Source organism: Drosophila ananassae, assembly GCF_017639315.1.
Source record: "Drosophila ananassae strain 14024-0371.13 chromosome 4 unlocalized genomic scaffold, ASM1763931v2 tig00000071, whole genome shotgun sequence".
NCBI classification, from domain to species: Eukaryota; Metazoa; Arthropoda; class Insecta; order Diptera; family Drosophilidae; genus Drosophila; species Drosophila ananassae.
The window spans coordinates 305,193-317,112 of NW_025319041.1; positions in this window are offsets into that span (position 1 = coordinate 305,193).

Below are 11,920 nucleotides of genomic sequence, written 5' to 3' on the forward strand. Positions count from 1 at the left end.
GGAAAAACTCGAAATAATTTTATTAAATTTATTATAGGTGGTTAAACAATATTTTCGTGAATTAAATTGGAGTTTTTAATCTCATATTTTCAAAAATTCATGGCTATCTAAAACTGTTTCTTTATTCAAAAGGTATCTATTGCAGGTTCAGCTTGTTTAGTAAAGCTTTCAGAAGTTGTAGATGTAGTTGTGGTTGTAGCTGGTCCAGAAAATAGAAGATGAGCAAACTCACCGAGCCAAGGGAAATTACCATTAAGACACCACTGAACTTGATGCGCCAATCGAAAATCACGTTAGAAATCCTATCTGGCTGCTCCAGTGAAACATCACTTGGCCTACTATTTTGTGGTCGAGATCTTTGACTGTTGTGCCTTGCATTGCTAGCATTACTGACTCGAGGTAATTAAGGCGCTAAATCGTTATCCCCATCAAGTTAGGGTTCCTCTCGGGGGTCTCGAGAGAATATGTTCAAATTCCTAATAGCTGTGGTTATTTTTTCACCAATTGAGGCTGCCATTTATGCTCTAAAGCTTTCCATGGAGCTGGATATAATTTGCTGAATGCTTTCCTCTTGCATAGGTTTTTGTTCCCTTGAAATCCTATCCTGTACGGTCTCGCGTCTGGGGTCCGAGGTACCTGCTCTTGTTCGCTGATTACATAGGCCAACAGCAAAAAATCTCCACGCATAATTTCACCTGCTCCATAACCTTTAAGCTCCCCTGAACCAAAGTCCAGAACAAACATAGGTTCTATCACCCACAGTTTCCGCGGTACACCTAAGAGAAGAATTTGATCAAATTTTACCATATATTGAATTATGTAGGCCGTGTAATGGCGATGACCATCATTGTTTCTAGTACATATCATTTTTGAAATGTATGTGTACCAACTTAAATTATTATACCCTTGCAGAGGGTATTATAATTTTAATCAAAAGTGTGCAACGCAGTGAAGGAGACATCTCCGACCCTATGAAGTATATATATTCTTGATCAGGATCACCTCCTGAGTCGATATGAGCATGTCCGTCTGTCTGTCTGTCTGTCTGTCTGTCGGTTTCTACGCAAACTAGTCTCTCAGTTTTGGAGCTATCGAGTTGAAACTTTGCACACATCCTTCTTTTCCTTGCAGGTAGTATATAAGTCGGAACGGCCGGGATCGGTCGACTATATCCTATAGGTGCCATATAACTGATTGATCAGAAATGCCATAACTTTGGCATAAGGATCGGCCGACTATATCCTATTGGCATAACTTTGTTGTTTTTTAAGTTAGAAAGATGGGAGTTTCAATGGATTCCTCTTTTGTCAAAATAATTCGATATGCCAAATTTCATAAGGATCGGCCAACTATATACGTTCCGCTATATATCTAATTATATAAGATGCGTGGCACCACCTAGCGGACTGCGACTCAACTGCAAGGGTATATAAACTTCGGCTCCGCCCGAAGTTAGCTTTCCTTTCTTGTTTACATTAATTTTTGGTCCTCTATGATTTTTCCCAAACACTTTCTATGGAAGATTATTATTTTCTTATTGAAATCAGTAGATGGTATGAACATGGTATGTTCTAATTTTGGATTTAAGGAAAAACTCGAAATAATTTTATTGAATTTATTATAGGTGGTTAAACAATATTTTCGTGAATTAAATTGGAGTTTTTAATCTCATATTTTCAAAAATTCATGGCTATCTAAAACTGTTTCTTTATTCAAAAGGTATCTATTGCAGGTTCAGCTTGTTTAGTAAAGCTTTACAGAAGCTGTAGATGTAGTTGTGGTTGTAGTTGTGTATCGAAAGTATTTGTACATATGCTCGCATGCCAGGTTATCGTTTTTATGACTGAGTAGCACTGATGATGCTAAATTTTTTCCATTCAGGCTCACAAAATTAATAAAAATACGAAAACTCGCACTCTAATACATTGCTGGCTTCTCGCTTGGGCCAAAGCGAGCTGTGCTCAGTGCTTCTACAAAATTCCTAGAAGCGATGGAGTCTAGGAATTCATCAAAACACTCGTTCGCTCCTTGCTTTCTGCGCCTAATAGCATTTCTAATGTCTCGGTCTGATCCTGGTATCTTTCCTGCAAGTGACAGTTCAACTCGTAGCAATTCATGTGTTCAGACGTTCTATGCTGGTCCAGAAAATAGAAGATGAGCAAACTCACTGAGCCAAGGGAAATTACCATTAAGAAACCACTGAACTTGATGCGCCAATCGAAAATCACGTTAGAAATCCTATCTGGCTGCTCCTGTGAAACATCACTTGGCCTACTATTTTGTGGTCGAGATCTTTGACTGTTGTGCCTTGCATTGCTAGCATTACTGACTCGAGGTAATTAAGGCGCTAAATCGTTATCCCCATCAAGTCGGGGTTCCTCTCGGGGGTCTCGAGAGAATATGTTTAAATTCCTAATAGCTGTGGTTATTTGGTCACCAATTGAGGCTGCCATTTTTGCTCTAAAGCTTTCCATGGAGCTGGATATAATTTGCTGAATGCTTTCCTCTTGCATAGGTTTTTGTTCCCTTGAAATCCTATCCTGTACGGTCTCGCGTCTGGGGTTCGAGGTACCTGCTCTTGTTCGCTGATTACATAGGCCAACAGCAAAAAATCTCCACGCATAATTTCACCTGCTCCCCTGAACCAAAGTCCAGAACAAACATAGGTTCTATCACCCACAGTTTCCGCGGTACACCTAAGAGAAGAATTTGATCAAATTTTACCATATATTGAATTATGTAGGCCGTGTAATGGCGATGACCATCATTGTTTCTAGTACATATCATTTTTGAAATGTATGTGTACCAGCTTAAATTAAAAAATGGTATCTAGCAGTTACCATATCTTTGGAATACTCATCCAAAGTTGAAATCTCAGATTTTCTACATTAATTTTTGGCCTTCTCTAATTTTTTCCCAAACATTTTCCTATGGAAGATTTTTATTTTCTTATTGAAATCAGTATATCATAACATGTTTTAATTTTGGATTTAAGGAAAACTCGAAATAATTTTATTGAATTAATTATAGGTGGTTAAACAATATTAAGGTCAATTAAATTGGAGTTTTTAATCTCATATTTTCAAAAAGTCATGGTTATCTACAATTTCTGTAAAGCTGAACCTGGAATAGATACGTTTTGAACATAGAAAAAGTTCGTCGGGGGTGTCCCCGATTGGTTTCTCTATTGGGGTTGAGTTCCCTCGCTATGCAGAATCCCGCCTGGTCGTTTACCCTGGGCTTTAGTTAAGCCAAGAATCCTCGGTTTTCCAATATTTAATGACCAGCTCTGTGCGATTGATTCACAGTATAGTAAGGTTCAGCTACTAAATGAGTCTCCAAAGCGTAAGAAATCCTTTGTTAGTAATGTGCTTGTGGCGAAAAACTGTTCTATGTTCAAAACGTATCTATTGCAGGTTCAGTTTGTTTAGTAAATCTTTACAGAAATTGTAGATAGCCATGACTTTTTGAAAATATGAGATTAAAAACTCCAATTTAATTGACGAAAATATTGTTTAACCACCTATATTAAATTCAATAAAATTATTTCGAGTTTTTCTTTAAATCCAAAATTAAAAAATGGTATAATCTACTGATTTCAATAAGAAAACAAAAAACTTCCATAGAAAAATGTTTGGGGAAAAATCATAAAAGACCAAAAATTAATGTAGAAAATCTGAGATTTCAACTTTGGATGAGTATTCCAAAGATATGGTAACTGCTAGATACCATTTTTTAATTTTAGTTGGTACACATATATTTCAAAAATCATATTTACTAGAAACAATGATGGTCATCGCCATTACACGGCCTACATAATTCAATATATGGTAAAATTTGATCAATTTCTTCCTTAGGTGTACCGCGGAAACTGTGGGTGATAGAACCTATGTTTGTTCTGAACTTTGGTTCAGGGGGGCCTAAAGGTTATGGAGCAGGTAAAATTATGCGTGGAGGAAAAAAAAAGTTGGAAATTGTCGGCCTGTGTAATTTGATTGTAGTACTACCTTTAAAACATTGTTAAATTTTTAAGGAACAATATTATTTTAATAACCAATTTGTGTTTTTACAATTTTGTTTTTTGTAATTTTATTTGCATAACTTTTTCATTTCATTTGTTTAGTTTTTTTCAGTTTTATTTATAGCTTTTTAAGTTAACTTAAAGATAAATAAATAATATAAATAAATAATAAAAAGAGAGAATACAAATAACGAATTGTTGTTCACACTAATCAAAGAGCATGGACAGGAAAAACAAAAATCAAAAACAAAGTCAAAAGCAAGGGAAAAAATATGGTTCTGACTTTTGCGAATGATATGTTAACGGGTTCTAGTTGCGTTAAGGACCTAAAGACAATTAAGCCTGAACCCGTCTTGAAACTCATATTAAAAGCGCTTGGTTTTAAAATTCGCCTGAAGTTACTGCATCCGAGAGCACCGTTAAGCCATTAACACTTTCGGGCTCAGAGATGACTAAATCATTAGGAATCGCTTGGGTTCCCAAAGATAATGAAGTTTGATTTGAAATTAATACTTCAGTCATGGATCGAAGGGCGACTAAGCGGAATATTCTTTCGGTGACATCAAAGCTATTTGACCCCCTTGGCTTATTGAGCCTAATACTTATTAAAGGAAAGATCCTGTCGCAGAGACGGCTCAATATGGCTCTATAGGCTAGATTGGGATGCGTCGATTCCACTGCACTTTGAAACAACGTGGAACAAAATACAGCTTACCTTCTCGCAGTTAGAAGATTTCTCAGTACCGAGATTTGTGATGAGTAAGCCGATGGCACCAATTTAAAGTCATTATTTTTCTGACGCATAGATGAGAGCCTCTGGAACCTGTTTCTACATTCGTTGCAAATCTGCAGAAGGTAGTGAAGTCTCATTGTTGACTGCAAAGTCGAAAGGAGCGCCGCTCAAGACAAAGATGCTCCCCCGTCTTGAGTTATGTGCCGCGTCTTATTAAAGTACCGATTGGATTCGATCTCATACATCGTCGTTGTCAACGTTTGTATCAAATAGAGTTGCTGAGACTTAAGAGTGGTCAGTCCAACCAATTAAACAGAACTCGATAGATATTCTGTCAAGACTTGGAGCCGAAAAACATCGTTTTTAACGGAGCCAAAAGATAAGTACGAGTCCCCGGCCAACGAGTCCCCGGTTTGCTTTGTCACCTGAGCTTTTGCCTTGCCAAGCTTCCAGTATTGTTGACGAAGCGCTCTCAATATTCTCAGAGTTACGTTCAATACTTGCACGAGTCGAATTTTCATGTCCACGTCGAACAGACTGTCCACGAGCACTTGTGAGTTTCTTGCGACAGCGTGTTTGGATAGTAAATGTGCAAGAAGTCTGCAGTCAGATAGTACGGTCATGCATGCTTTAAATGCAAGCCTTATCTGATGACTCAAATTATGGGAGATTTCTTTTAGATCGAGTCCGTGCTCTCTGCCCATTCTCCATATGTGGCGTTGATTTCTGTCGCCACAGAAGTAAGTAGTAAAAGTAGTTTTGCATTATTTAGAAGTTGTTTCCGATTTGTCAACGGATTCCTTTTTATTTTCATTTTAAAGGTTCGTTGGGAGCTGAGGATGTCCGCAGACCGTTGCGGCAACGAATCGAGGAAGAGGCGGACGAACTGCGACAATACGCATCAAGAAGAGGATGCGTAATTACGGACATACCGCCGCCATGGGCGAACTATGGGAGGCAGGTGTTAAGGTATCTGTCTGCCACGAACACACAGTCAGGACCCAAGTGACGGTGAGGCGTTGACTCCCGGGCCCCTGTTGGCAGACGGCAACTGTTGACAAGGCTTTTCCCGTCAATCAAGCAAACGTTCTGGCAGCCATGGTCCCTGGAGTACGTCTTTGGCCTACAGGTGCGGTCGAAGTGGCAGCACGTCATTGTGAAGGGCGAGCTGGTCCTGGTCGCAGAGTATCACTAGCCGCCCTAACAGTGCATCACTGGAAGGGCCGTCGAAACTCACGCCGTCGTGAATGGAAGGGTCAGAATCGCCGTCTTGAGGACTAGCTCTGAAGCATTTTTTAAAGAGCATTCTGGCGAGACAGCTAGTTCGTTAAAGCCAGATGGAGGCTTTCAACGGGGCCGGTGTAGGGAGATTAAATATAGATTTTGTAAATAGATTGATTAGATGTATTTATGTAAATAGATATGGAGACTTGTTGAATTTAATAGAAGAGTTGTCGTTAAAGTCTAGTGTAAGTTAGCATAGGGCAGAGCGGGAGCTCAAGAAAATTACAGTTTGCTCTTGTGCGAATTCGCCCCACTTCGCCGCAATATATAATTAATTGTCAATACGAGAATATGAAACTTATATAATAAATACAAATGCGTAAATAGGACCTATTAAAAAAGGCTCTAATTGATGCGTCAATCAAATTCTTCGGTTTTTTATTCTATTTTACTCAAAACTTTTATTGTTGTAGATTTTTTTTTGCATTTGTAATTATGTAATTTTGGGTGGAGGGCTCACTTCCATTTTGTAACAAACAAATTTTGTGTTGTGGGTGTGGGTTTCTTGGTAGGTTTTGCTATTTTCTAATCGCAACAATTGCCGCGGTTAACTCACTGAGGTGAGGTTATGGGATCGTTCCCAGAAATAACACCGATAGCATATTTTTCAATTATTCCTTCTTTATTCTATGTCTTGGTTGATTACAAATTGAAAGGTTACTATAGTGAGCTCGCAGCTCCTTCGGTCGCTTCTGCTTCCGCCATCAAACGGTTGTTTTCCCGTTGTTCACCGGTCTCCGTTTCGGGTTGGTGCCAATGGACACACACCCCCAAGCTCTTGCCCGGCAGGTTATGTGGTTTTGGTGTCTGGCGCAGGTTCGGCTAATGGCTTTCTTTGTTTAAACTCACGTGCTCAGGCTGCGGGTCCTACTCTGATCTTCTTCTGCTACTGTTGTTGTTGCCGCCGTCGCTTTGTTTTGGCCTCGTCTCCGCTCCTGGTTCACTGAGTCTTGCCCTTATGGTTGTGTTCGCCACTCTTCGCCAAACACCGGCATGCATACGCCCTGCAGGATTTCTGGCCGACCAGAGGTTGAGCGGCGCGCCTCCTTTACCTGCATTTGAGCTAGCAAGGAAGGAGAAGGTTGGTAGTCTCTGCCCTTGCTAATTCGTCTGCGGGTCATATTCCCTCGGGGTACCCATATGAGGCGGATGTTATGATGCACCCCTCATTAAGATACTGCGACAGTTATTGACTGTCCTAGAGTTGATTGAGAAGCCGTCAAGTGCCTTAAGTGCCGCCTGACTGTCCGAGAAAATACATTAAGAATCCTGGTTGCCAGTTAGTGCTGGGAAGTTAGGTGTTTTTTTTACTGATAGCTTTTACTTCAGCCTGAAAGACACTTCATTGATTGGGTAGTCTAAAGGACTCGCTGAGACACAGACGCTAACAATAGAAACTCCCACCTGCCGCCCATTAATCTTTGATCCATTTGTTTTAATAGGAGAGCCCACTGGACCCGGGGTTTGTGCTTTCCATTCCTCTCTAGAGAGAATGGCGATTTTTTAGTTTACGGTTTGACGGAAATACAGTACGGTCGATGGAAATACAGAAGTCCGTACCGCCCTCAGGCATGATGTGGTGCAGTCATGCTCCATAAATTCGCTTCTCGCAGTCGTTTTGCCGCCACTGTGGCTAACTTAAACCCCATCGGTTTTACTAGTATTAGGTCTAGGATGAAGTCTAGGGCGTCGCTAGGCGTAGTACGCTATAATCTGACTATTTAAGGGCACATCCTCCATTTTAGAGGGAGCAAATGCCGCTTTATTTGCCTTATCTACGGTATTGAGCATCCAGTCCAGTTTCTTATACTTTTCACTACTACTAAGAGTTAGAGTTTCCCCTAGTAGCTTCGGAAGCTTAAGATTTGGTATATTATACTTCCTAGTAAACAGAACGAGCTCTGTCTTGGACGGATTAAATAACTTAAGCCCGTTATTATGCGCCCGGGTATGTTCACATGGTTGCAGAGTGGTCACGCATGTCGACTCAGCATTGTACTGGCATTGGACTCATCTGTGGTTATATTACCGGGCACTTGAGGAGCTGCTAAGATTTTTGTATTTAAATATTGTGAACAAGTGCTGCAATGTGTTTTTAATATAGTAAATGGACATTGTAGAATTAATGTAGAAGATTAAGTTTTGAATAGTATTGGAGTCTAGTATAAGTTAGCATAGGGCGGAGCGGGAGCGCAAGAAAAGCTCACTTGCGCTCTCCCGTGAATTCGCCCCGCTTCGCCGCAATCGATAAGCTAGGCTTAAGTGATTTGTTGAATATAATCGAATTTATAAAGTGGAACCGAGTGCACGTAATTTTCGTAGTTGCATTATTTAAATTTTTACAGGAACCTTTTTTTTCTTTCGGTCTTTCGTGAAGCTGGTCTTTTTGTACCCTGATCTTTTTACCCTGGGCTCTGGTTCACTTTGCTTCTCCCTGATGACTTCCCTACTTGGGTCTCGCTATTCTGGCTCACCTGTTTTCGGTCGGACGGACAGAACGTCACCTTCCTTGGGCTAGAATCTCCTCCTGATTTCTCCAGATAGGCACGGCTACTTTTTCACGCAATCGCTTAATTCTCACACTTGACTTTAAGCTTTCTTTGGGCTATCGGTCTCTCCAAATGCGGCCCTCCAACTCAACCCCCCTCTTTATATAGCATAATACCGTATCTGTTATAACATTATTCAATATTTATAAAAGCTATATTTTTAAATCCTTTCACTGGGGATAATAATATTCGTCAAAAGTGTGCACCGTAGTGAAGGAGACATCTCCGACACTATGAAGTATATAAAGTATTAGTATGAGACATACTCCGAGTGGATTTAAAGAGTGGTTGTTGTCGCTAAAGTTGTTTTCAGCTGCTAAATAAGTATTCAAAGCGTGTGAAATTCGGTTTTAGTAATGTGCTTGTGCACAAATATGCAGTCGCTCATATCTCTGGCCACCGCAAGGGCTGGACCTGGGAAAAATTCGGCTTCCGAATATTTCAATATTTTATTTTGAATTTATTATTAACAATTATAATTATCTGTTATTTTAAAAAATTATAGATTACATTAAGGCTAAATTTTACTAATAGTTATTAAATCAACTTAAATTTAATTTTATTTAGTGATAATTGAGGGTATAATAAATGCGAAAATATATCAGAATTTTGAATAAATTAATTTAGGGTAATTTTTTAAACAACACAAAAAGGATGATGTTCCGCAAAGTGAACTCTACAAATTGGTAACAAAAGGGGTCGGAGGGACCTGGTTATCCTTTTTATACCCTTGCAGAGGGTATTATAATTTTGGTCAAAAGTGTGCAACGCAGTGAAGGAGACATCTCCGACCCTATAAAGTATATATATTCTTGATCAGGATCACCTCCTGAGTCGATATGAGCATGTCCGTCTGTCCGTCTGTCCGTCGGTCCGTCTGTCCGTCTGTCTGTTTCTACGCAAACTAGTCTCTCAGTTTTAAAGCTATCGAGTTGAAACTTTGCACACACCCTTCTTTCCTTTGCAGGCAGTATATAAGTCGGAACGGCCGGGATCGGTCGACTATATCCTATAGCTGCCATATAACTGATTGATCGGAAATGCCATAACTTTGGTGTTTTTTAAGTTGGAGGGTTGAGACTTTCCACACATGTTACATTTGACCAAAATATCTTGTGAACAATTTCATAAGGATCGGCCGACTATATCCTATAGCTGTCATAGAACGATCGAAATTGGCATAACTTTGTTGTTTTTTAAGTTAGAAATTTGGTATTTGGTACAGATTCTATTTTGGGAAAAACAATCTGATTTGTCGAATTTCATAAGGATCGGCCAACTATATCCTATAGCTGTCATATAACAGATTGATCGGAAATGCTATAACTTCGTTGTTTTTCAAGTTAGAAGCATGAGAGTTTCAATGGATTCCTCTTTTGGCAAAATAATTCGATATGCCAAATTTCATAAGGATCGGCCGACTATATACGATCCGCTATATATCTAATAATATAAGATGCGTGGCGCCACCTAGCGGACTGCGACTCAACTGCAAGGGTATATCAACTTCGGCTCCGCCCGAAGTTAGCTTTCCTTTCTTGTTGAAACTGAAAATAATATTTTTTCCAGTAATATTTTCGAATCCATTTGACCAAGAACGATCCTATGGACCCCAGCACAAGTACAACGCACCTGCAATGGAGGTAGACTTAATCATTATAGCCGGCAACGATATGCTGAAAGGCGCAGTTTAAATTTATTAATGTAAATAAAAAAAAAACTGCACAGATTCTCTTACTCTTTTAATTAACCGAGTGTTGCGGACTCCAACGCATGAACAGTATTTAATTATAGGTCGAACCATAGAGAAATACTGAGTCATAGTGTTGAAAGGATCATTAAACTTTTTTTGAAAACTCTTTTAAAAGCGAGGCTTTATTACTGAAATATGTTGATTGAACGACAGCTTTTGGTCAAAAAGACCATAAGAGCTTATGCATTAATCATTATATACATAATTTCGATAATTTCGATTAGTATATATTGTAACAAACCGTTTTTGCTGGTTGGTGCTCGCAACAAATGCCGCGGATAGCTCACAGAGTTTGTGGATCATTCCACCAAATTTATAGATAAGACGTGATTGAGCGAGCCCAGAAATAACAGAGTGCATTGTTTCACAAATATCCCCTTTCATTTTTTATTGTTTATAAAGGGTGAATATCACCGGCTATTCGGCTCGGTTCCGGGTTGGTACCAATAGACACGCCCCCCCAAAGCTTGCGCCCAACAGGACGTGTGGTTTTGGTGCCTGGTGCCGGTTCGGCTCACGGTTCCCTCCGTTTGGGCTCACGTGTTCCAGTTGCGGGGCTTGTGTTAACCCTCTCCTACTGTCGCTGTTTCCGTTCCCTGTCATCGCAGCTGCTCCTGTCGTCGTCGCTGTTCCTGGATCTTCGATATCCTTGGCTCACTGGGAATGCCCTTTCGCCGTGGCCGGCACCTAATCCGTGTTAGCAGACCAAAAGGCTCACCTCCCAGGCTTACGCCGGGCAGGATACGCTTCTTGGTGCCTGGTGCCTTTTTCCCTCTTTCTTTTTTTATACACTTGTCCGTCTGCCTGTCTGTCCGTCTGTCGGTTTCTACGCAACCTAGTCTCTCAGTTTTAGAGCTATCGAGTTAAAACTTTGCACACACCCTTCTTTCCTTTGCAGGCAGTATTATGTTATTTTATTATTTTTTGAATTTTGATTTTTTTTTTATATATTTTTTTTTTTGGGAACGGCCGGGATCGGTCGGCTATATCCTATAGCTGCCACATAACTGATTGATCGGAAATGGCATGGGCATTGAAAGATGGGACTTGGTACAGATTCCATTTTGGGCAAAATAATCTTATTTGCCAAATTTCATATCGGCCAACTATATCCAATAGCCGCCATATAACTGAACGATCGGAAATGGTACAGCTGCCAGGGTATATCAACTTCGTCTCCGCCCGAAGTTAGCTTTCCTTTCTTGTTTTTTTTAAATTTTCTTTTGTTTTTGTTTTTTTGATATATATTTTTTCATTTTTATATGTCTTTTTTTTCCTTTTTTTGTTTTGGATTTTTTTTGGTTGACACGAAATCCTCACATACCGTCGCCCATGGATCCTCTGGCCTCTGTCAGCATTTTCCGTGCGGCCTGCATCTGACTTGGTTTATACCGCATGCATGTTTCGCACTTTCTGACATACTTCCTTATGTCCCTTTGCATCCCTGGCCAGAATTACCTTGCTATTATTTTTGCAATTGTTTTTCTTCCGCCTAGATGTCCCGCTGTCGGTGCGTGTTGGTTCTCCTTCAACACATGCTGCCTCATATCCAGCGGCACGCACAGCTTCCATGACGCTAC